Source organism: Canis lupus, chromosome 25, assembly GCF_003254725.2.
Source record: "Canis lupus dingo isolate Sandy chromosome 25, ASM325472v2, whole genome shotgun sequence".
NCBI lineage: Eukaryota > Metazoa > Chordata > Mammalia > Carnivora > Canidae > Canis > Canis lupus.
The window spans coordinates 19075050-19101864 of NC_064267.1; positions in this window are offsets into that span (position 1 = coordinate 19075050).

Genomic DNA, 26815 nt, shown 5'->3' on the forward strand with positions numbered 1-26815 from the left:
GAACCATCAGACTATACAGAACTCTTTTAAACTATATGTGAACCAGTTTTAAGCAATATACCCAAACCAAAATTTATAATGTGCTTATTGCAAACATTTATCAATAGATTCAGATATCAAAAGTGAGTCCAACATGTTCATTATATTACAGGACATATGAAATGCAGTTTGACTTTTCTAATTACCACTAAAACTCTCTGCAAAGATGGCAAGCCCATTAATGTAACCAAACTCAGAAAATTAATGACTAACAGCCCTTGAAAACATGTATATTGATGCCTCTTAAAATTGATCCTATTTATGATTACACCCAAAACTATAAGATACCTAGTAATAAACATAACCAAAGAGGTAAAGGATTTGTACTCTGAAAACTATGGAACACTTAGGAAAGAAATTGAAGAGGACACAAAGAAATGGAATGGCATTCCATGCTCGTGGGCTGGAAGAACAAACATTGTTAAAATATCTATACTACTCAATGCAATATCTATCAAAATATCCCCAGCATTTTTCACAGAGCTAGAACAATGAATCCTAAAACTTATATGGAACCACAAAAGACCCAAATAGCCAAAGCAATCCTAAAAAAGCAAAGCAAAGCTGGAAACATCAGTATCAGACTTCAAGCTCTCTTACAAAGCTGTAGTCATCAAATATAATACTGGCACAAAAAAAGACACATAGATCCATGGAACAGAACAGAAACCCCAGAAATGGACCCACAACTATCTGGTCAACTCCTCTTCGACAAAGCAGGAAAGAATATCCAATAGAAAAAAGTCTCTTCAACAAAAGATGTTGGGAAAACTGGGCAGCCACATGCAGAAGAATGAAACTGGACCACTTTCTTATGCCATACACAAAAATAAGTTCAAGATGGATGAAAGACCTAAATGTGAGACAGGAATCCATCAAAATCATAGAGGAGAACACAGGCAGCAACATCTCTGACCTCGCCTGTAGGAGCTTCTCACTAGACACATCATCAGAGGCAAGGGAACCAACAGCAAAAATGAATTATTGGGACTTCTTCCAGATGAGCAGCTTCTGCACAGGAAAGAAAACAACAGAACTTGAAAGCAGCCTACAGAATAGGGGGAGATATTTGCAAATGACATATTGGTAAAAGAGCTAGTATCCAAAATCTATAAAGAACTTATCAAGCTCAACACTCAAAAAACAAATAATCCAGTTAAGATATTGGCTGAAGACATGAATAAACATTTTTCCAAAGAGGACACCCACATGGCTAAGAGACTAGACACATCAGAGAAATACAAATCAAATCCATGATGAGATACCATCTCACACCTATCAGAATAGCTAAAATTAAGAATACAGGAGACAACAGATGTTGGTAAGGATGTAGAGAAAGGGGAACCCTCTTACACCATTGTTGGGAATGCAAACCACTGCAGCCACTCTGGAGAGAGTATGGAGATGCCTCAGAAATTTAAAAATAGGGATCCCTGGGTGGCGCAGCGGTTTGGCGCCTGCCTTCGGCCCAGGGCGTGATCCTGGAGACCCGGGATCGAATCCCACATCGGGCTCCCGGTGCATGGAGCCTGCTTCTCCCTCTGCCTGTGTCTCTGCCTCTCTCTCTCTCTGTGTGACTATCATAAATAAATAAAAATTAAAAAAAAAAAAAGAAATTTAAAAATAGAGGGGCACCTGGGTGGCTCAGTCAGTTAAACTCAACTCTTGATTTTGGCTCAGGTCACGATCTCATAGTGTGGGACTGAGCCCCACGTTGGGCTCCATGCTCAGCATGGAGCCTGCTTGAGATTTTCTATTACCCTCTGCCTCTGCCCTCCCACCCTGCTTGCCCCCGCCCCAATATAAATATAATCTTTGGGGGGGAAAAGTGTTAAAAATAGAACTACCTTACAACCCAGCAATTGCACCACTAGGTATTTACCAAAGGACAATGAATCTGTAAGCATGCTAACGTTTATAGCAGCACTATCAACAATAGCCAAATTATGGAAAGAGCTCAAGTGCCCATCAACTGATGAATGGATAAAGATGTGCCTACACATACAATAGAATATTACTCAACCATCAAAAAGAATGAAATCTTGCCATTTGTACTGGTATAGATGGAGCCAGAATGAATTACGGTAAGTGAAATAAGTCAGAGAAATACAAATATGACAAAATTTCACTCAGATGTGGAATTTGGGAAGCAAAACAGACAAACAGATGAGAAGGGGGAAAAGAGAGAGAGGGAAGCAAACCATAAAAGCCTCTAAATGACGAAGAAAAAACAGTTGACAGAAGGAGGTGGGTGGCAAATGGACTAAATGGGTGATGGGTATTAAGGAGGACACTTGTTCTGATGAGCACCGGGTGTTATATGTAAGTGATGAATCACTGTATTCTACTCCTGAAACCAAATTACACTCTATGTTAACTAATTAGAATTTAAATAAAAATTTGAAAAAGACCCCTAAGTACCTTTTAATAGGAGTAAAATAGCATATACTACAGATGCCCATGAGGTATCTAATAATAACTACATCAGACACAGCAAATTAAGCCAGCATCTAAAACCATGCTCTCCAACATACTTTCCCAATTGGCATTTCTTCTTCTTTCCTAGAATAACAACTGCTGAAAAAGGGCCTACAAATTCTTTTTGGACGTCCAGTTACCACCAAGAGCAATAATGCCTGTAAGAGTAGTCTTTTCTGTTATGAGATGTATGATGACAAAAACAATCTCACAGGCAAAGTTTCTTAAAATTAAAATACTATAATCAGGTAGTTCTACATAAGAGAAAAGATGCTGACTTTGAAAAATGTCATAGATTTAAATCCTAGTGCCAGCACTTAACTGGGTGATCTTCCAACAATGTTATACCAAAAAATAAACTTATATCCTATCTTAAATAAAAATACATTCCAGATGACTTACAGATTAAGATGCAAAAGTGCTAGGAGAAAATACAGATGAATAATTTTAGACTCTTTAATAGATAACATTTTGTATAACACTCTTGTGGGTTAACATTTTCTCAGTCTTAATCCCAGGTCCTGTAAATTGTGGCCATAATTATTTGGAAAATAATCTTGTTAACATAAGTTAAGGATCATGAAATAAAATCATCCTGGATTTAGAATGGGCCTTTAACCTAATGAGCAATGTCCTTATAAGAGAAAAAAGATTAAGCAGGACACAGGAACACTGAGAAAAAGACCATGTAAAGCTGGAGGCAAATATTCCAGTGATACTACCACAAGCTAAGGAAAACCAGGAGCCACCAGATGTTGCAAGAGGCAAGAAAGGAGACTTTGGAGGGAGCTTAGCCCTTCCAATATCTCAATTTCCAACTTTTGGCCTCTAGAGCTTTAAGAATAAATTCCAATTGTTGCAGGCTACCAAATTTTGGTAATTTGTTCCATCACCCCTAAGAAACAAATACAAACATTAAAACCTAAAATGTAGGGCACCTGGGTGGCCCAGTGATTGAGCATCTGCCTTTGGCTCAAGTTGTGATCCCAGGGTCCTGGGATCGAGTCCTGCTTTAGGCTCCCTACAGAAAGCCTGCTTCTCCCCCTTCCTATGTCTCTGCCTCTCTTATGTGTCTCTCCTGAATAAATAAATAAAATCTTTTAAAAAAAGAAAAGCCAAAAATGCATAAGGCAAGGAGAGAAGTACAAAGAGAAAACCCTGCTGAAACTTTAATCTCAGACTTTCCTAGAAGTATGGGAAAATAGGTTTCTATAGTTTGAGCCAAATAAGTAAATAAATAAATAAAATATTTAAGAATCAAAATACCTCTTGACATAGAAAGTTTCTAAAAACAATAGATAAAAAACGAATATTCCAAAAGGAAAAAAAAGACAAGGAACAAAGAAATGCCATTTAAAAACAGATATCTATTTTTGATATATTATACCAGCAAAAATTAAAAAGAACTAGAGTGAAATAGAGATTAAACAAACAATAGGTAAGATAAATGAAACTAAGAGTTGGTTCTCTGAAAAAATAAACAAAACTGACAAACCTTTAGAGAGGCTTATCAAGATAAAAAGAGAATCAAATAAAATCAGAAATGAAAGAAATTACAACCCACACCACAGATACAAAGGATTATAAGAGAATACTATGAAAAATTATAATGCAAATTGGACAACCTGGAAGAAATGAATTAATTTCTAGAAACATACAATTTTCCAAGATGAACCAGGAAGAAATAGAAAATCTAAGTAGACTGATCAAGACTAACAAATTAATCATTAATCAAAAAATTCCCAACAAACAAAAATACAAGATCAATTGACTTCACTGGTGATTTCTACCAAACATTTAAAGAAGAAGGTAACACTTACTCTTCCTAAACTATTTCAAAAAACTAGAAGAAGTAATACTTCCAAATTCATCCCACAAGACCAACATTAACCTGACACCAAAATTTTAGACCCATATTCTGATAAAAAAGGATACAGAAATCGCTAACAAAATATTAGCAAACAAAATTCAACAACACATTAAAACAATCATCTACTATGATCAGATGGGATTTATTCCAGGTATGGAAGGATAGTTCAATATTCATAAATTAATCAACAAGGTAATTACCAAAATGAAGGATAAAAATAATTCAATCATCTCAATAGATGCAGAAAAATATTTTACATATTTCAATATCCATTCATGATAAAAAAAAAAAACCTCTCCAAAAGTGGGTGTTGAGGGAACATACCTCATCATAATAAAGGCCATGTATAACAAACCCCCAACCAAATCCTACGCAATGGTGAAAAGCTGGAAGCTTTTCCTCTAAGATCAGGAAAAAGACAAGGATATCCATTCTCACCACTTTTATTCAGCATAGTATTGGAAGGCCTAGCCCAGCAACCAGGCAAGAAATGAAACAAAAGGCATCCAAACTAAAAGAGAAGGAAAACTTGCTACTTGCACATACTACTACAAATAGAAAACTGTAAGATTCCACCAAGAAACTATTAAGGCTAATGAATTGAGTAAAGTTGCAGGATACAAAATTAATATACAGGGATCCCTGGGTGGCGCAGCGGTTTGGCGCCTGCCTTTGGCCCAGGGCGCAACCTGGAGACCTGGGATCGAATCCCACGTCGGGCTCCCGGTGCATGGAGCCTGCTTCTCCCTCTGCCTATGTCTCTGCCTCTCTCTCTCTCTCTCTCTCTCTGTGACTATCATAAATAAATAAAAATTTAAAAAAATCAAAATTAATATAGAGAAATCTGTTCTGTTTCTGTACACTAATAACGAAGTAGCAAAAAGAGAGATTTTTCAAGATCCTGTTTACAGTATCATCAAAAGAGAATAAAATATCAGGATCCCTGGGTGGCTCAGCGGTTGAGCATCTGCCTTCGGCACAGGGCATGATCCTAGGGTTCCAGGATCCAGTCCCGCATTGGGCTCCCTACAGGGGGCCTGCTTCTCCCTCTGCCTATGTCTCTGCCTCTCTCTGTGTGTCTCTCTTGAATTAATAAATAAAATCTTTTGAAAAGAAAAGAATAAAATACTGAGGAATAAATTTAACCAAGGGAGTAAAAGATCTATACTTTGAAAACTATAAGACACTAATGAAAGAACCTGAAGACAACCCAGATAAATGGAAAGATAAATCATGTTCATGGACTGGGATAATATTGTTAAAATTTCCATACTACTCAAAGCAATCCACAGATTTAATGCAAGACCTATCAAAATGCCAATAATATTCTTCACAGAACTAGAACAAACAATCCTAAAATTTGTATGGAACCACAAAAGACTCCAAATAGCCAGAGCAATCATGAGAAAGAACAAAGCTGGATGAAAGACCTAACTGTGAGACAGGAATCCATCAAAATCCTAGAGGAGAACATCAGCAGCAACTTCTGTGACCTCAGCCACAGCAGCTTCTTCCTAGACACGTCTCCAAAGGCAGGGGAAACAAAGGCAAAAATGAACTGTTGGGACTTCATCAAGATAAAACGCTTTTGCAAAGCTAACAGTCAACAAAACCAAAAGAGAACCGACAGAATGGGAGAAGATATTTGCAAATGTCTTATCAGATAAAGGGCTAGTATCCAAAACCTGTAAAGAACTTATGAAACTCAATACCCAAAGAACAAATAATCCAATTGAGAAATGGGCAGAAGATGGGAGCAGACATTTCTCCAAAGCAGACAGACAAATGGCCAACAGACACATGGAAAAATGTTCAACATCACTCAGTATCAGGGAAATACAAATCAAAATCACAAAGAGATACCACCTCACACCAGTCAGAATGGCTAAAATTAACAAGTCAGGAAACGACAGAAGTTGGCGAGGATGTGGAGATAGGAGAACTCTCTTACTGTTGGTGAAAATGCAGGCTGCTGCAACCACTCTGGAAAACAGGATGGAGGCTCCTCAAGAAGTTGGAAAGAGCTACCCTATGAGCCTGCCATTGCACTACTAGGTATTTACCCCAAAGATAAAAGTGTAGTGATCCAAAGGGGCGCCTGTATCCCAAAATTTATAGCAGCAATGTCTACAATAGCTAAAACATGAAAAGAGCCCAGATGCCCATTGACAGATGAGTAGATAAGGAAGATGTGTATATATATACAGTGGAATCCTACTTAGCCATAGAAAGAAAGAAAGAAAGAAAGAAAGAAAGAAAGAAAGAAAGAAAGAAAGAAAGAAAGAAGAAAGAAAGAAAGAAAGAAAGAAAGAAAGAAAGAAAGAAAGAAAGAAAGAAAGAAAGAAACCTTGCCATTTGCAAAGACATGGGTGGAGCTAGAGGGTATCATGCTGAGTAAAATAAGTCAATAATTGAAAGATAATTGTCATATGATCTCACTCATATGTGGAATTTAAGAAACAGAACAGAGGATCAGAGGGGAAGAGAGGAAAAAATAAAACAAGACAAAATCAGAGATGGAGACAAACCATAAGAGACTTAATCATAGGAAACAAAACTGAGGGTTGCTGGAGGGGAGGCTGGTGGTGGGATGTGGTAACTGGGTAATGGACATTAAGGAGGGCACAGGATGTAACAAGCACTTGTATAAGACTGACAAGTCACTGAACTCTACTTCTGAAACTAATAATACATTATATATTAATTAACTGAATTTAAATTAAAACAATAAATAAAAAGAACAATGCTGGAGGTATCACCATACCAGATTTCAAACTATGCTACAAACCATAGTAATCAAAACAGTTACGGGGCACCCAGCCCAAGTAGAGCATGAGACCCTGGATCTCTGGGTTGTGAGTTGTTCAAGCCCCATGTTAGGTATCAAGAGTACTTAAAAATGAAATCTTAAAAAAAAAAAAAAGAACAGTTATGGTACTGGCCCAGAAATAGACACAGAAATCAATGGAACAGAATAGAAAGTCCAGAAAGAAACCCACACTTAAATGGTCAATTAATCTATGACAAAAGAGGCAAGAATATACAATGGGGAAAAACAATTTCTTCAATAAACAGTGTTAGAAAAACTGGATGGCTACATGTAGAAGAATGAAATTGGACCACTTGCTTTCACCATATACAAAAATAAACCTGAAGACCTAAATAGAAGTCCTGAAAGAATAAAACTCCTAGAAGAAAACATGAGCAATAATCTCTTAGACTTCAGCCTTAGCAGTATTCTTCTGGATCTGTCTCCTCAGGCAAAGGAAACCAAAGCAAAAGTAAACAATTGGGAGTACATGAAACTAAATGGCTTTTGCACAGTGAAGGAAAACATCAACAAAATGAAAAAGGAATCTACTAAATAAGTGAATTTATAAATAAGTCGTATATCCAAAAGGTGTTAATATCCAAAATATATAAAGAACTCATAAAACTCAACAGTAAAAAAACTCAAACAATTAAAAAATGGGAAGACGACATGAAGAAACATTTCTCCAAAGACGACATCCAGATGGCCAACAGACCCATGAAAAGATGCTCAACATCAATCACTATTAGGGAAATACAAATCAAAACCACAATGAGACATCACCTCATACCCATCAGAATGGCTAAAATAAGAAACACAAGAAACAAGTGTTGGTGAGGCTGTGGAGAAAGGGAATGCTTGTGCACTGTTGGGTGGGAATGTAAATTGGTGCAGGCCCTATGGAAAATAGTATGAACGTTCCTCAAAAAACAGACGTTTTTAGAGGAACAGAACGTTCCTCTAAAAATAGACATACCATACAATCCAGCTATCCCAGTGCTGGACATTTGTTCAAAGAAAATGAAAATACTAATTCAAAAAGACATATGCACCCTCCATGTTTACTGCACCATTATTTACAATAACCAAGATATGGGATCCATCAATAGATGAATGGATAATGAAGGTGTGGTGTACACACTTACATACACAGGACTATTACTCAGCTGTAGAGAAGAAAGATTTTGCCATTTGTGACAATATGGATGGACTCAGATGGCATTGTGCTAAGTAAAATAAGTCAGACAGAAAAAGACAAATACCCTATGATTTCACTTTGTGGAATCTTAAACACAAAACAAATGAAGAAAATAGAAACAGACTCATAAATACAGAGAACAAACTGGTAATTGCCAGACGGGAAGAAGGTAAAGGGATGATGGGTAAAACAGGTGAAGGTGTTTAAGAGGTATGGACTTCCAGTTCTAAAATAAGCAAGTCACAGGGATAAAAAGAGAATAGAGAATATAGTAATATTGTACTAACTTTGTATGGCGGCAGAGGGTAATACACTTATGAGGGTGAGCATATCATGACATATGTAATTGTCAAATCACTATGTTGTACACCTGAAATCAATATAATCTTGTATGTCTGCTATATTTCAATTTAAAAATAAAAAAAAAATGTCAAACTGCTGCCAACTGGCTATCTCCTCAGTAAAGCTGCTCAAAACAGTCTTGAGTAAAGAAGGCAGCCAGGTGATAGTCTCCAGAGTCACTTCGCTTACTGTGAACCCTTTATGTCACTAATGCATGTGAACCCTTTATGTGCTTGGCTGAGGAGCCAATGGGGCCAAGCTAGCATCTGCGGGATTATGACTACAAACCTCTTATGTCAGGATCCCACCCAGGCTGAATGACAACACGGCGACATGAGGCCTCAACAGCCATCCCGTCAAACCCGCACACATGCACTGTCGCTGGAAACCTGGTACTAAACCATTTTGTAGATGACCTGCTTCTGAGCTGGGGTTCCCTCCCTAGCAGAGGAGCTTCCCTGCTGTGATCTAATAAATAATAATAAATAAAACAAAGACAAATACAACTGCTTTGATAGTTTTTCAACCTAAACACAAAATAGGTTTTATTTATATTCTGACAGTGTAACTCTCCCAGCAACACGTGAGTTAGGAAATGAGAGGAGAAAGGAAAAAGGGGGATCCCTGGGTGGCGCAGCGGTTTAGCGCCTGCCTTTGGCCCAGGGCGCGATCCTGGAGACCCGGGATCGAATCCCACGTCGGGCTCCCAGTGCATGGAGCCTGCTTCTCCCTCTGCCTGTGTCTCTCTGCCTCTCTCTCTCTGTGACTATCATGAATAAATAAATAAAATCTTTAAAAAAAAAGAGAAAGGAAAAAGGAAAAGCAACCCAAAGTTCTCTTAGGAGGTGGGGTTTCAAAAGGAGATAATGAAATTATTTGAGGGCTCCTGGGTGGCTCAGTTGGTTCAGCATCTGCCTTTGGCTCAGGTCATGATCCTGGGGTCCTGAGGTCCTGGGATCAAGCCCCACATCGGGCTCCCTGGTCAGCAGAGAGTCTGCTTCTCCTTCTCCCTCTGCAGCTCCCCCTGCTTGTGCTCTCTCTCTCATGCTCTCTCTCAAATAAATATTTAAAAATTTTAAAAGTCATTTGAAAGTCCCATCTTATTGGCATCTAAGAGAAACAGAAAGGCAACAAAGTGCCCTGGTAGGAACATGCTGATGTTATCTCAAATAATGGCTGAAAGACATGTCTGAGAATGAATTAAGGAAGAGAAAAAATGCCCTCCAAATAATGGAAAAACAGCATCCCTCATAGAATCTAAACACTGATTTTAAGATGCTATTATTGCATGTGCCACTAAGAAAGAGAACATTAAACTATGACATATAGTAACCATATGACACATATTGATTTCAGAAGTGTTAAAATATGAAAAATGTGCATCTTATAATAAATTTTTAAAAATCAAAGAAATTCCAAATGCTTAAGGAGGGAAAATAGAAGGGAGGGTGGAGAGCAGGGATAAATAGTACAATAAAAATTTTGAAGGGGCGCCTGTGTGGCTGAGTCGGTTAGGCATCTGCTTTCGGCTCAGGTCATGATGCCAGGGTCCTCGGATGGAGGCCAGCAGCATCAGGCTCCTTCCTTGGTGGGGAGCCTGCTTCAGCCTCTACTCTTCCTCTCTGCTCGTGTGCTCTCTCTGGCATGCATGCTCTCTCTCTCTCTCTCTCTCTCTCAAATAAATAAAATCTTTAAAAATTTTTGTTGAACATAGTAAAAAACAATGTAAATATTAAATGAAGTAAATATTTTTAAAAATCAAGAATATTAATCATTATATTAAGTGTTCAAGGATTAACTAGTTCATCCAAAAAACAAAGAGTACCAGATTACATTAAAATTTAAACCTAGGGACCCCTGGGTGGCTCAATCCATTGAGTGTCCAGCACTTGATTTTGGCTCAGGTCCTAATCTCAGAGTCATGAGATCGAGCCCCAGATCAGGTTCCATGCTCAGCATGGAGTCAGCTTGTCCCCCTCCCTCCCCCTCTGTTCCTCCCAAACCCCCTTCCCCACCACCACTTGTGTGGGCTGGCACATGCTCTTTTTCAAATAGATAAAATCTTTTTAAAAAAGTAAAACCTAGCTACATACTATTTATTAGAAACGCTCTAAACAAATGATAAAGAAAAACGTAAATGGGATGGAAAAGAGAATAACAAGCATACACAAAATACAAAAAAGCAAGGGTATCAATACTAACATACAAAGGAGAATTTAAGGTTAGGTGCCACTGGGCAGGATAAGCTTGGTATAAGCTTCAGATGGAGAAGCATTTTCCCCCCAAAGTATGTATTGCACCTCAATAGCTAATGCTTTAAATGGCTCCTTTGGTTTGCATCTGTAAGTTTAGGCCTTGGATGTGGTTTGTCCTTAAAAGAAATAAAACTTTTCTGCTGATTAAAAGGTGCCCCTTAAAGGAGTGCATTTTAAAGGATAAGAAAAGTTTGTTTTACAGCAGCATACCTATTTTCCTACACTTTTATTTATAGACTTTATTCTCTGAATCCTGTTCCCTGGTAATGCTGACCCCTGTGGAAGCAGCCTGGCTTAGAGACAGCACTGGTTGGCACCTAACGCCTGCCTTTGGTCTGCACTCTGGCTAGGGTTCTGTCCTCTGAGAGTTGTTTGAGTTCTTGGCTTCTGTTTGGTCTCTCTGGCACACCTTCTCACTCTGGAAGATCAAAAGCTAACAGGATTATAGAACAATAGATTTTTTTCCACCAACACATTTCATTTTCAAAATTGAGAATTACTGGAAAGTTGGAAGAGCTATATGGTGAACCTTCACATACTCTACCACTTAGATTCTACAATTAACATTTTGCTATATTATTTTATCACATATCCATCCATCCATTCGTCTCTTTTTTTATGCATTTCAAAGTAAATCACAAACATCAGTATGTTTCACTCTAAACACTTCTTAAGCAAGTTTATCTGTACTAATCTTTTATTTCTTTTTCATCTAAGCTTGGGTTTTATAACAATGAAGTAATTTAGCATATTGAAAGTAAATAATTTTGCAACCCTTTGATTTTTTTCTAAGGTTCTTTAATATAATGCTGGACTGGAAGTGGGGTAACTACTAGCAAAAGTACACAAAGGATAATAATGTTAATTATTTAAATCTGTATGGTTTTTTTGCCTATAATTTAATCTTGCTTTCTGCTTGCATAAAAATAATTTTGGATGTATATATTTTCTGTTTTTAGATACCTTTGTCTGGATATGGAGGGATAAGTAATCTTATTTTGGAAGATGTTAAAAAGTTATCTGACAGTTACATGGTAATGGTGAATGACTTAATATCTGGCGAAGAATATAGAATTGTTTTTTCTGTTCGTAACACCGGCTCTCGGGCAGCTTTTGTTAAAGCAGTAAGTTTTAGGGATTCTCAGGAAAAATTTTTGCTGGATCTTAAAGTACTAAGGATTTTTCAGATAAATTTGTGCTCAAAGAAGAAACATGAGAAGTAAGTATAAGTCTCTGCACTAAAAATATGAACTCATTTTTAAGGTAAATTAAGAATTATGTATTTTATGGCTAAAAACTAGCATTTGGAAGTAATAAAAGAATGGAAATACTTAACTGATCTTCTTAGAAATGCTATCAAATGCACCCATGTCTACTGACTGTTTAGGCTCATATGATAATTCACAATGAAGAGACTTAAGGAAAATATTTAATATTTACTCTTGATTTTTTTCTTGGTATCAGGATGTTACTATAATATATAATCTATTAGACAGAAAGAACAATTATACAACCACAACAGAACTGTCAACTATATACTTCTCTGGTGGTGATAAATTTTGAGGCAGCAATATCCAAGGTAGGTTACTTATCTTAGATGGTGTGGGAAGCTATTCAGTAGAAATAGTGAAGGTTTAAAAATAGTTTGGGGGCAGCCCCAGTGGCACGGCGGTTTAGCGCCGCCTGTGGCCCCTGGCGTGATCCTGGAGTCCCAGGATCGAGTCCCACATCGGGCTCCCTACATGGAGCCTGCTTCTCCCTCTACTTGTGTCTCTGCCTCTCTCTCTCTCTCTCTCTCTCTCTGTGTCTATGAATAAATAAATTAAAAAAATAAAAAAAATAAAAATAGTTTGGGATTTGAAAGCTATCAAACATGCACAACTACTTATTAGTGAACCGGTGGATGAAAAACTTGATAAAATTTGTATAACTGATAGTCGTCCACCATGATGCGAGGAAGAAATGCCTGTAGGAAACCCATCTGCTGTATTTTCAATGTGCCTTCTTTTCTAGACATATGTATGGTGCCTGTTTTCCTTTGTGCAAATAAGCACCTCAGACTTCATAATAGGACAATCTTCCTAACGATGGTAGGTCAATTTTAGAAAAGATTTAGGAACTACTGAAAGAATATACTGTGCATAAACACACCTGATTCATTTGTAGTATTTCTGGGAATGTCGTGAATTATTTGAAAGGATCAAGTTGTATTTAGAAATGTGTGGAGTGTTTAACTTGGCTTGTTTAACACACACATGTGCTTCTAGAAAATTGGTACTTCTAAATATAGTTTAATATACAAAAATCTTGTCAAATTTAGACATTTAGATTTAGATGTGATTTAAACACAGGTAACTTTCTTGTATGTTGAATTCAGAGTTCTTGTATGATAAAATTGTGTTGCATAGCCCAGAGGGCCTGGATATATTAAAATAAGTGAGGCTCACAACATTTCATGTGTCAGTAGGAAATCATCAGCTCCCAGTGAGGAAGGGTTATATGCTTATACCAGTATTTCCTTCTTCCAACCTTTGTGCTCTGCTATGTTCTATTCTGATATATAATTTAGGAAATTGTTTTATTTTTGATCTGTTGAGTGGGAAACATTTAAAAAGAGACTTGAATGATAGGTTACTACATAATATTAGAATAGACCCAATGTAAAGAGCTCAACTTTGAATCTGGTTTTGTTTCTCACTTAAGTATTCTAGCTATAGAAACAGACGTTTGGAGAAATTAGATGACCAGGTGTGGGTCCCCCCCCCCCCATTCTCTCTACTGGGATATAGAAATCAGTGTATTGTTTTAGAACTCCTCTTTGCCACATATATATATATATAGTAATGAGGTTTCTTTTGTTTGTGGACATCTGAGTATTACAGAGAAATTTACATTTCAGTTCTCTCACCTCAAAGATTCTTTAGAAGAGACCAGGTAAATATAGTTATATGGCGATTTAAATGTCTCTGACACCTTACTTACATCATGTTCTTGGTATATTCTCTTTTTTTCTTGAGACAAATTTCTAACTATAATTAAATTCTCACAAATAATGAAAATGTAAGACCTGAAGAGAATCTAATTTTACTCTTCTCTCTACTCTTATATTAGGGAGCTCTTGTTTTGATGGTAATATTTAACCGAAAGCAATGATTGTATTACCATGTATAATTTTCAAGGAAACTTCCAAAACAAATTTTCTTTTAAAAATTACCTATATTAGGATTTAAGACATGAGATATATATACTAATGCATTATGCATGCTATTTGTGAGATTTGCCAAATACACTAATGAAATTTTAATTTATATAAAATCATTTTTGAATAAAATCTCTTTTGCATAAACCAGGGATTATAGAACAAATACTTCCAGAACATAGTGTGTTGTAGAACGTTGATTTTTGCTGAGATATTTCAGGATGAGTTACTAGTAACTGAAGGTAAGAATTTCAAAATGTCCTAATACTACCAATGACCCGAAATACGTATCTAGACCCAGGGATGTGTTATGAGGAAGAAGAGTATTATTTTAGATCATGGAATCAGGCTGACTTTCAGTCACACTTCTGTGTATGACTTTGGACATCACTGAAATTACATTTCCTTTCTCGTAAATGAGAGTTTACCATATCTAACTTCTCATCCATACGGAATTGTGAAGGTAACATGAGAGAGATTTCCTATGTGAATGTTAGATGTTATCATGTATTATGGCACCTATTCTTTGGGTAGACTTGTAAATAGGAGGAGAATGGTCATTATTGAACTCAAAGTAATTACTATTTAGGATTTAGTGATTGCAAACTCAAACAGTTTGAGATTTCAGTGTCTGCTGTGCAATTTATGGAGGATACAATGTTGAAAATAAAAATCCAAAATAGACAGCAATGGAATAATTCCAACCTAGATATTAACTCTATTTGAGCTGAATTGTTTAAGCATCTAATATGTATGAGACATACAAATTACGTAAAAATGGGGAGATTTTCACCATAGTATTGTTTATAACAGCAAGAAGTTAAGTGAAACCTAAGTGTCCAAAAATAAGGCATTATTTATTTACAGAATATTTTGAAGCTATTAAAGCAATGATATGATTCTATATAAAATGATATGAGAAGTTCTTCATTAATTAAGAAAAATTATTTTAAAGTTTACACACTGAGATCTCCTGGTAAAAATAATTTAATGTGCCTATATACAGCTACATAGGTAAAATTGCAGGAGTATACACATCAAATATGAACAGTGGTTATGTTCTGGTAGTAGAATTTCAGGTGCAGTGTTTTTTCTCCTCGTTTTCCGTTTTCTCGTTTTTTAATGGTAAATAGCTTCTAAAATATGAAGTGATAAAAGGATATTTATGCTTATGTAGAGGTGATGTAGAATAGTTCATGATCTTTTTGGTAATTAGGAGGCTAGATCATCTGCTCAAAGGGACAGTAGGGGTAGATGAGTTAAAAAATAGTGAAAAGATTTGAAATCGATCTTGTCAGCAGTGTGTTAAGGGAGCAGAGTACGGAAAGACCTTGGATTTGGAATTGAAACAATTCAAGATCCATCTTTGCCATTTCATCTCCTCTGAGCTTTATCTTCCTTATCTTCTCTTCATAAGAAAGACTCCCCCAAAACAAAAGAGTTAAACTGAATTATGCTTTGTAGATGGAAGCACTTAGTAACATACCACAACAATCCTGGAACCTGTGATTAAAAGTAGGTAGCATGAATTTGTAGTGATTTAGAACTTGGTACAGTTGCATGATTTGGCAACATTTCATTTATTGATTGAATGGACATGTATTGAGAGTAGAGAGTGCCAGTCTGTAGAGATGAAAGATGCAGTCTGGTCCTTTAGGTTCTTGCAGACTAAGGGGAAGACTAGTGATGAAAGTATGATATGCAAAGGGCCATGATGGAGCTGTGTTTTGGAATCTGGAGAATACAGAGAAAGGGTACCCCATTTAAAATGAGATGACTTTTGAGGTATCTTGAAGAATAAGGAGTTGGCAAGATGGAGAGGATTGGGGACCAAAATGAGGAAGTATATTCCAAGGAAAGGGAGCTTCATGTACAGGAATTCGAGAAATGTGTTATATTAAGGGTCGTGTTGACAAACCTAACTAAGAGCTCAAGTAACCTGTCAAGACCACCCATCTAAGATGGGGTTGAGTTGGGACTTCAGGTAGGTCTTTGGGATATGAGAATACTAGATTCCTTGAGATGGTATAGTTATTGTCCAGAGGAAGGGAGGAACCAATTCCACTTTGTTATTTTGTCGGTTAGTATAGATCAGCTATGGGAATGTTGCAGTTGAACTTTTTATGCAGTTATTTTGAATAACATTCATTTGAGCACAATACTATTACAGGAATTTATAATCTTGCTTTTGCAAATGCATGATTTGTGGCAATTATTTTCACACTTGATTTAAACTTTTAAAGTCTGCTATCTTGGTTATTATAAATTTCAATTTACACTTACTATGTTCTTTTAACAATTTTTCACTTAAAAAGTCCAATTCTGGGCAGCCCTGGTGGCTCAGCAGTTTAGCGCCGCCTTCAGACCAGGGCCTGATTCTAGAAACCCAGGATCAAGTCCCACGTCGGGCTCCCTACATGGAGCCTGCTTCTCCCTCTGCCCATGTCTCTGCCTCTCCCTCTCTCTCTCTCCCTGTGTCTCTCACAAATAAATAAAGAAAATATTTTTTAAAATTTTTGAATTAAAAAAAAGTCTAATTCTTAATGTCTAATTTATTTTTTTTAAGTAGGCTTCACGCCCAGCATGGAGCTTGAACTCATGACCCCAAGATCAAGACCTAAGCTGAGATCAAGAGTCAGACAGATGCTTAACTGACTGAACCACCCAGGCACCCCTCTTAATGTCTAATTTAAATGTGGAATACAAGTATGTTCTATAAAATTTCTTGTATATATAAATTCAGGTGGACTAATACAGAGATGTTCAACTCTACCACTATTTTATTAATTGGCAGTATTTAGTTATATTACTGCCTGGTTTCTAGATTTGCTAAAGTTAAATGTCTGTGAGACCACCACCTATAAATTATGTATCCTTAACCTCTTTGTTTTGTTTTGTTTAAAAATTTTATTTATTCATGAGAGACAAAGAGAGAGAGGCAGAGACACAGGCAGAGGGAGAAAGCAGGCTCCCCACAACAAGTGTGATGTGGGACTCAATCACGGACCCCAGGATCACGCCCTGAGCCAAAGGCAGATGCTTAACTGCTGAGCCACCCAGGCATCCCATCCTTAACCTCTTTGTGCTTCAGATTACTCATCCTTGAAGTAGATATATATATATATCTCTACCTCAAAGAGTTGTTGTGAAAGCTAACTAGATTAATGTGCACGAAAGGACTAGAATATCACCCGGCCCACAGTCAGTTTGTTGTATATGTAGCTTTAAATACATTTGAACTTTAACACTCACAACACCCCCTGAGAAAGATTGGTACTTGATGTTATCCTTGATGAGACTAGAGTTTAGAGGAGTGAAGTTGCCACGTCCAAGGCCAGGGCCTGAACTGCCTAGAATTTAATGCTAGTCAGTAGCAGTAAACATCAAATGTCACCCACCCCCAGCCTAAGAAAATAAACTTACACATTTACAGCCACAGAATATTATATGTTACTTTGTGATGTGACTATGTGAAGACTCATGTATTTCAAACATTATTTTCTGTTTCAGTGTATGATCTTTCCCAACAACCTAATTAATGATATTCAGCTCTTTTATGGAAATACGCATAAAATTATACTTTCGTAATTGGAGAATTCAGAGATTCCGCATCTAGTAGAGAATTCCTTCAGCCTTCTTCCAAACCTAGCTTAAAATCTAAAAGGTAAAACAGACAAAACATCTTTCACCAGATTTCAAGATAACTTAATTCATAGTAGAGCTCATCTTTTTTCTGTACTTTCTTTGCTTCAACATGCTTATTTCACCTTTATATTTTAGTTTCAGTTGAAATAATTTCAAATTTACAGAAAAGTTTAAAAATAGTAGATATGCTACCTGCATTGAGATTCCTCAGTTGCTAAGTTTACCACATTTACCTTATTATTCTTTATGTATATATATCTATAATTTATTTCTGAATCATTTAAGAGTGGCATGATGCCGGCATGATGACCAGTTTGTCCTAAGTTCCTAAAAACACAAACCCTCTCCTATTGGAATTCAATTTACCAACATTTATTTATTTTTCTTTATTTTTATTTTTTAAATTGTTTTTATTGGAGTTCAATTTGCCAACATTTAGCATAACACCCAGTGCTCATCCCACCAAGTGCCCCTCTCATTGCCCATCACCCAGTCACCCCAAACCCCCACCCACCTCCCTTTCCTACTACCCCTTTCCCAGAGTTAGGTGTCTCTCATGTTTTGTCACCCTAATATTTTCACTCATTTTCTCTTCCCCTTTATTCCCTTTCACTAATTTTTATATTCCCCAAATGAATGAGACCATATAATGTTTGTCCTTCTCTGATTGACTTATTTCACTCAGCATAATACCCTCCAGTTCCATCCCCGTCGAAGCAAATGGTGGGTATTTGTCATTTCTAATGGCTGAGTATATTCCATTGTATACATAGACCACATCTTCTTTATCCATTCATCTTTCGATGGACACCGAGGCTCCTTCCACAGTTTGGCTATTGTGGACATTGCTGCTAGAAACATCGGGGTGCAGGGGTCCTGGCATTTCATTGCATCTGTATCTTTGGGGTAAATCCCCAGCAGTGCAATTGCTGGGTCGTATGTAGGGCGGATTTATTTTTAACTCTTTGAGGAACCTCCACACAATTTTCCAGAGTGGCTGCACCAGTTCACATTCCCACCGACAGTGCAAGAGGGTTCCCCTTTCTCCACATCCTCTCCAACATTTGTTAATTTTCCCCATTCTCACTGGTGTGAGGTGGTATCTCATTGTGGTTTTGATTTGTATTTCCCTGATGGCAAGTGATGCGGAGCATTTTCTCATGTGCTTGTTGGCCATGACACAGACCCTCTCCTAAATAGCTGTAGTAAACCCATCAAAATTAGGACCTTAACATTGTTAAAGTACTGACATCTAGTCCACAGATTCCATGCAAATTTCCTAGTTCCCTAATAAAGTCCTTTAATAGTTAAATCAAAGAAATAAGCAAGAAAACTTCCTCTTTCCTTTTCCTCTTTGGTCCAGAATCTAATCTGAGATCACACATTACATTTAGTTAGCCTGTCTTCTTTTACCCTCTTTCTTTCTTTCTTTTTAAATTTTTAAATTATGTTTTATTTATTTTTAGAGATTTTATTTATTTATTCCTGAAAGACCCAGAAAGAGAAAGGCAGAGACACATAGGCAGAGGAAGAGGCAGGCTCCTCACAGGGAGCCTGATGAGGGGCTGGATCCACAGACCCCGGGATCACGCCCTGAGCCAAAGGGAGATGCTCAACTGCTGAGCCACCAGGTGTCCCTAATTATGTTTTATTTAAATTCAATTTGCCAACATATCCTATAACACCCAGTGCTCATCTCATCATGCGTCCTCCTCAGTGCCCGTTACCCGGTCACCCCATCCCCCACGCACCTCACCTTCTTTCAATATAGAGCACTTCCCCAGTCTGTTCTCTTTCATGACTGAACATGGAGGATGAGATCATCAGATCAGAGCCACAAAATCAAAGATAATATACAGAACTAAGCTTTAGTAATAATTTTAGGTGAAACATGAGGAAATCAGGATTGCTAATGATGCTTCCTAGGCCCTTTTTGCAACTTTAATACTCTACTCTGGTTCAAATTTAACCTGAGGTCTCTAAGTTGTGCATGTGATACATTGCTTACACAAAAGGGGGAGCTGTTTCAATTACAAAAGCTCTATTTTACACTTGTGTAATTATATACGTTATGTGATATTTTTTCAAACTCTGCTGCATAAATTCATTAATTTCAGATTTCTTTATCATAACCTACTCCAGACAGACCAAGAACATGTTGTTATTATAAGCACTCCATAGAAAAGTAAATTAATGGGTTTACTGGAAGATCACAAGGGGATTTGACCAAGTCATCTTTTTTTTTTTCCCCCCTGGGCATTCCCTAATAAAAAGGGTAAATGGGCTGTAGGCCAGCTGCTGACCCTTTCCTCTCAGTGACCTTGATGTTTTTGTATAGACCAGTTACTCTATAAAATGTGGCTCACACCACAGAAGTGATGCTGTTTGTTTTCTCCGTGCCTCTTCTGAGGTGGTAAACAATGCTGATTTGTCCCGTTACTAGAAATATATTTATCAGTCAAAATGGTGTCTTGCCAGTTTTCTCCACTGTAGCTAATTAATGAAATGTCTTAAAGGGAGATCCTTAGAGATGATGAGTTAGCTTGTTTCTTATCACACGTGTAGCACCCAGTGATAATTATCAGTGAATCATATTAGTACTGTCTTATTTACCAAATGGTGATTTTCTGATTCTATCTTTCTACATTTACTAGCTATTGGTTTGTTTTGTTCATTTGTTCATTTGTTTATCTCAATGAATACGACACGCCAGGTGCTATGATGGATCCTAGAAAAATTATAAATAATGCTGCGATAAACATTCTTATGCAAAAAATTTTTAAGACAAGTTTCTTGTCGTGAGACCAATGTTTAGAAGATGCACATGGTGACTCTTAGATAAGCATCACGGGCACAAAGTAGGAACTCAATAAACATTGTTGATTGAGTCAGTGATTTAGGTTATGTCCAAAGTAGGAGTTATTATAAGAGGAAATAAGTACTACGAGTGTTTCCCTAACTTAATCAGTGTGTTTCATCATAACAAAGAAATATCTATCCAATGGTATTTATACTACGCACTGGTTTAGAAAAAATTGACAAGAACACAGTGGTCAGCCCTTTCTCTTAAAGCATTCAGCAACTGTAATTTTTAGAAGGTGTCTAAACCAAGGACTTAGGAAACTTTGATACGTTGTATAAGAGCAGAAAGTTAAAAAAGAAAAAAAGCACCTCTTTCTATGAGGACAAGTTATTATTTTTCATAACAGAAATTAAGATGAATAACTTGCTTTCTCACATGTTAACAGTGAATAAAATGTAAAAAGTTCATGCAACTCAATCACAATTATACTATTACATTTACCAGAGGATATTTAAGTGAATAATAAAATGACCTAATTATTTATTTCACAGTATTTAAACCGAGGCACATTAACAACCACAAATCCAGAACTATCCATTAAACAGACTTCCATACAGACAGGGCCCTCCCCAGATGGAGCTGCAGGATTTACATCATGTAGTAAGACAGCAGGATGTCAGGCTTTGTTCTGAGCGTTTTGACTTCATCATAGGCCCAAAAGCCCACACATCATTTTTTGAGAACTGTAGTAAACCTTATTTATGCTGATCTCCATGATGTCCAAATACTTGAACATTATAACATAGGGAGTAAGTAGGCTATTCACCCAAACGTGCCTGTGGCTATGCATTAGAATCCAGTCTCTCTGTGTTACTAACCAATGGACAGGACATACAAGCTTCTGATTAGGTCTGTGATTCTCTATAAAAAAATGTTGGTTTGAATTTCCATTTACTTTGCATCCCAGCAAATCAATCTATTTGCTGTTGTCTTCTGGGCAAAATGCCTGGGCTTTGTAAAGTTGGAAACAAACTCCTACTGAAAAGGAAAAATAAACCCAAGGAAAATAAACTTCAATTGCTGGTGTTCTCTTCTAGGTTCTTACCTTTCTGTAGTTTTTTGTTTTGTTTTGTTTTAGATTTATTTATTTATTTGAGAGAGAAAGAGAACAGGGGATTGGCAGAGAGAGAGCGAATATCAAGCCGACTCCCTGAGGAGGACTGAGCTGAGGAGGGGCTCCATCTCACCAAGTCCTAGACCATGACCTGAGCTGAAACCAAGCCAAGTCGGCTGAACCGACTGAGACACCCAGGTACCCCTTACTCTTCTGTAGCTTTAAGTGAGTGTATTTTTTACCAGTGATGCCCAGCCTTTGATTAATTTCAGGAGCCTCTTCTTTTGGGAGAAATTTCTATAGTGGCCTCTTACAGTTATAGGTTTTGTTTTTTTTTTTTTATTTATTTATGATAGTCACACACACACACAGAGAGAGAGAGAGAGAGAGGCAGAGACACAGGCAGAGGGAGAGGCAGGCTCCATGCACTGGGAGCCCGATGTGGGATTCGATCCTGGGTCTCCAGGATCGTGCCCTGGGCCAAAGGCAGGCGCCAAACCGCTGCGCCACCCAGGGATCCCCAGTTATAGGTTTTGGTACTGCCCTGCATATTTTTTCGTTACAGTAGTTTTTAATTACCATAGATAAAGGGTTGTTTACCTACAGGATTTCTGCAGTAGGCACCTAGAGATACCTCTGGATTATTTTTGTTTTATTATATGGAATCACCCACAAGCCAGTGCAAATTCTAAACATAATTACCCTGTCCAGAAGTAGAAAATGAACATTAAATATTCATCATTTAATCCATCATAGAGGATATATCCTACACACACACAATTTAATAAAAACAATGCCCTCTGTTGCTATTAAAGTTTGGTAGCTACTGGTGTGTTCATAACTGGACCTTAAACAACTTGCAGAACAAGTTGCAAACAACTTGTTTTCTGAGGAAAACACTAGCAGCTGTGTGAAATAAACCTCTCAGGGCCTCCCAAAGAAAGACTACAGCATCCGGGAAGACAGTGGGGTCTGTGATTCTTAATGGGCCCAGGCATTTTCTGGGACAGTGGTGTTCATGGTACAATACTCATCCAAAGGCTGAGTTCTGTAAGGCACAGTAACAGTTATGCTCCATTAATGCTCACAGCATCTGCTGAGAGGCCTGGCATATTGTGATTGCTGCTTTGAAAGCTTTTCAGCATTCACAGCTGATGTTATATACTTCTTATGAAAGTTCTTGAATTCAATGGCAGCGTACAAACAACTTCAATGATTTTATTTTAACCCCCATGAGAAGGACGAGGGAAGGGTAAAGGACAGGACCCGGACTCTACCAATACAGGCACGACAAATGGCTATTCTATTATAAAAGAAATGAGAAATCATTTGACTTTTGAGGTAATAGGATTGAACACTGCTTTAAAAGTTAGAGATACAGTCTGTATGCAAAAAAATGAAAGCTAAGCCACTGAGTACGTATATGAACCAAGCATTACCCTCAGTGTTTTACTCACAAAGTTTCAGTGGTCACCTTATGCAGTAAGTATTTTATTCCCTTTTTACAGCAGGAAATGGAGGTTCATGTGAGGAAGCTGCCCAAGGTCACCTAGTGCGGAGCAGAGGTGTTGGGACCCACAACACTTGACTTCCTCCCAAATGAGTGCATCTTTCTTTAGGATGCCCTGAGACCATGTATTTCACACAGCTGCTACTATTTCCTGAGATTTGCATCTCATCGGCGAAACAGTCCAAGAAAGGCCTCTGACATATGTTTTCACTCCTGCCAGGCCAGCCCCTCCAGAATCACACAGGACCGCAGTTCCAAGAGGAGGAGCCAATCCCCAGCAGCCTCAGGATTGGATAAGACCCTCCACATTCCCATCCTTGCAACTGCAGCGGTCTCTCCACCTCCAGGGCTCCTCCTCCTTTCAGTTCCTTCCTACTTGTGGAAAAGCTTTTCAAGAGTTTAACTCTTAACATATATTTTGCATTTCTAATCATCTTACTAAAAAGGTAATTAAAATCCTCCATGGGATAGATACACATTCTCCAAGTCTCCATAAATAGGATACCTCTAGTTCTACAACTTCAGTTGAATAGCAATTTGCTTTTATTCAGATACTCATGGAGACTTTCTAGGGGAAGCAAGTACTGCCAGGTAAACTTAGGAGTCAAGGATGCTGGAAGGTGGGTGTCTCAGCTCCTTCTCAATTCTGCCTGAGGCTAGTCCAGATAACTGGGCAGCTTTCTTTCCACAGTTGAAAGGTATCACATAAATGAACCTCGGTGCAGGCACTACCAAGCAGAGAAGTGGCATTTACCTGAAAGGGCCCTTCCAGACTCTTCCAGACTCTTTCACCCAGTTTGACTTTTAGTAGCTGGCTGTCTTTACTGACAATCTGGCTTTGAATGTATTACCTTTCATTTCCTTTTATCCCCTCCTCTTTAACAATTTCAATATGTGGTTTAATTTTTTTTTTAACAGTACAGAGGGGTATATTGAAAGAAAAGATGTACATATAAAACACTCAATCCACTTGGTGCTCCTTAAAAAAAAAACAAACTACGAATGTGTCAAGTTTGGTTTGAAAGTTTTAAGTGATGTGATCATACTAATACACAAAATTGTACAGCTGAATCTTAAATGAGAAGCAAATCATCAAATTAGGGCTTGGTAGCAGGGAAAACCAATCAGCAAATAACAACTTACCCTTTGAACACTTTTTGTAAAAAAAAAAAAAAAAAGATTCTATTTATTTATTTGAGAGAGAAACAGCACAAACGGGTGGCTGGGATAAGGGCAGAGGGAGAGGGCAGAGCAGACTCCCCACTGAGCAGGGACCCAAGGTGGGGCTTGATCCTAGGACCCCGGGATCACAACCTGAGCCAAAGGCAGACAGATGCTCAATCACTGAGCCACCCAGGTGCCCTGTAATTCACTTTTTAAAATGCAAAATAACTAAAATCACCGTGGATATATATTTAGATATAGCTAGAAGGGTACTACTGCAGAGTTGCTTAAAATAGTAAAACTGGAAACCAACTAACTGTCCCAAAACAGGGGACCGGTTCAGTTGGGATGCAGCCATGTAATAGAAAACTATAAAAGCTGCTATGTAAGAGTATTTTGGTGATAAAGATGTCCATATTTGGATGAAAAAACAAGTTAGAAACAGTGTGTATGGAACAAACTTAGTTTTGTAAGTTAGTATTAGTATGATCCAGCAGTGCAACTTCAGGAAAGTTATTTCTCCAAATCAGTGTTCTTAATACACGTTAGCTCTCTTCATGATATGTTCTTACAGGGATGAAAAAGAATTTGAGGATATAACATTAAGTGATTTTCTAGGTGATTGCTGGTTTGTTTAATCTGCACTTTTAAACTTTCATAAGTAACATACTACTTATTATACGGGGAAAATGTAATAAACTGGAATATTCTCACACAGTGGTTATCTTCTTAAAAATCTACCATAGTGTTTTGCTCACAGTAAATAAATCTTGGTTTAGCTGAATTTACCACTCAAATTTCATTTAAACATGTTTGTTCTGGAGTTCATTTAAAATTATTTTAACTGGGGCACCAGGATGGCTCAGTTGGGTTAGGTGTCTGCCTTTGAATCAGGTCATGATCCCAGGGTCCTAGGATGGAGCCCCACATCGGGCTCCCTGCTCAGTGGAGAGTCTGCTTTGCCTTCTCCCCCCTGGCTGGTGCTCTCCCACTTGCTCATGTTTGCTTGTGCGCTTTCTCTCTGTCTTCCCCCTCCCTCCAATAAATAAAATCTTTTTTTTAAAAAAACAAACCTAAAAAAAATAAAAATAAAAAAACAAACCTATTTTAACTTAATAGCCTAACTTGTTTCTACTATTTTTATTGGGCAAAGCAAGGAATATTTGCATTGTTCAGCCTCATAAGAATTTATGAGCCCCAATTCAGGACTCATTGGAAAACCACTGGATCTTGTATTACCAGTAGGAGGTTTCCTCCCCATTCCCCATTCTCTCCTCCTTTTTGGTTCCTTCTTTCCCTGCTATCATCAAGGTGAAGGGTGCTCTCTGCTGGACTGGAAGCTTCAAGGACAGGTACAGAATCTCCTTCATGTTAGCATCACTAGTATCTAGTGTAATGGCTAGAATATAGTAGCTGCTCACTAAATGTTTAACAGCTGAAGGAAGTGAATAAATGTCTAATAGTTCGGGTTAGAGGCTTCAATTCCTCCGTAAGAGAACTAGGTAAAGATGGGTAGGCTACTCTCGTCCGAAATTGTCTAGACTTCTCAGTAATTGTCACCCCCTCAAAAACAAACAAAACAAAACAAAAAAACTCATTTGAAAGTATCACTTCTTTAAAAAAGAAAAAGTTCCCATTTGTATTCCATTGTCTATTTTCATAGATGTCAGATTATTTCTATTTTGCCCTATATTTTGTTTAAAGTCTCCCCTCACCAATTCCCAGAGTTTAAGTTACTTGCTCAAATATGGCAAGTAAGTTACCATGCAGAGAGCCTCAAGTCTCCTGGATTCCAAAGCCCAAGACCTTTCCACATCATATGGGGTTAAAAATTCCCTATGACCTTTGACCCTAAAAGCTGTTGCAGATATGGTTAAGAACAAATCTTTCCAAGAACACCTGAGCAAATACTTCCTATCCTTCCAAATAGTTCCTCAGGCTTATCCCGGGAGAAGAGAAACTGAGGCCAGGAGGCAGCAACCCAAAGGTGTCCAGTGTTTCCTTCCAGGTTCCTAAGTCAACCAGCTTTACTTAAAAATGAAAAGTAAAGAAGCCAAATTAAATATTAACTCGTAAAACAAGACTTCAACCAGAAGACTACTGTGAGGTAAGACAGGCGACAAACCAAGGAACGGACTATAAAAAGGAAATTCTGCACTGCTTATTTTAGAGGAAAAAAAAGGGTTAAGGTTCGAGTTTACCATCAGTCCAATCTTCCTGCAAATTCTAGATTTGTCTTGTTTAGTGGTTGCTCTGACTCAGTTTAAACAGCGATCCCCAGTTCCAGTGAAATGGGGTGCCAACCAAAAACCCTTCAGGTATCCACAACGAAATGCTTAACATCCTGAAGATCCAAGAACTTGCCAAAGGATTTCCCAGGGTAAAC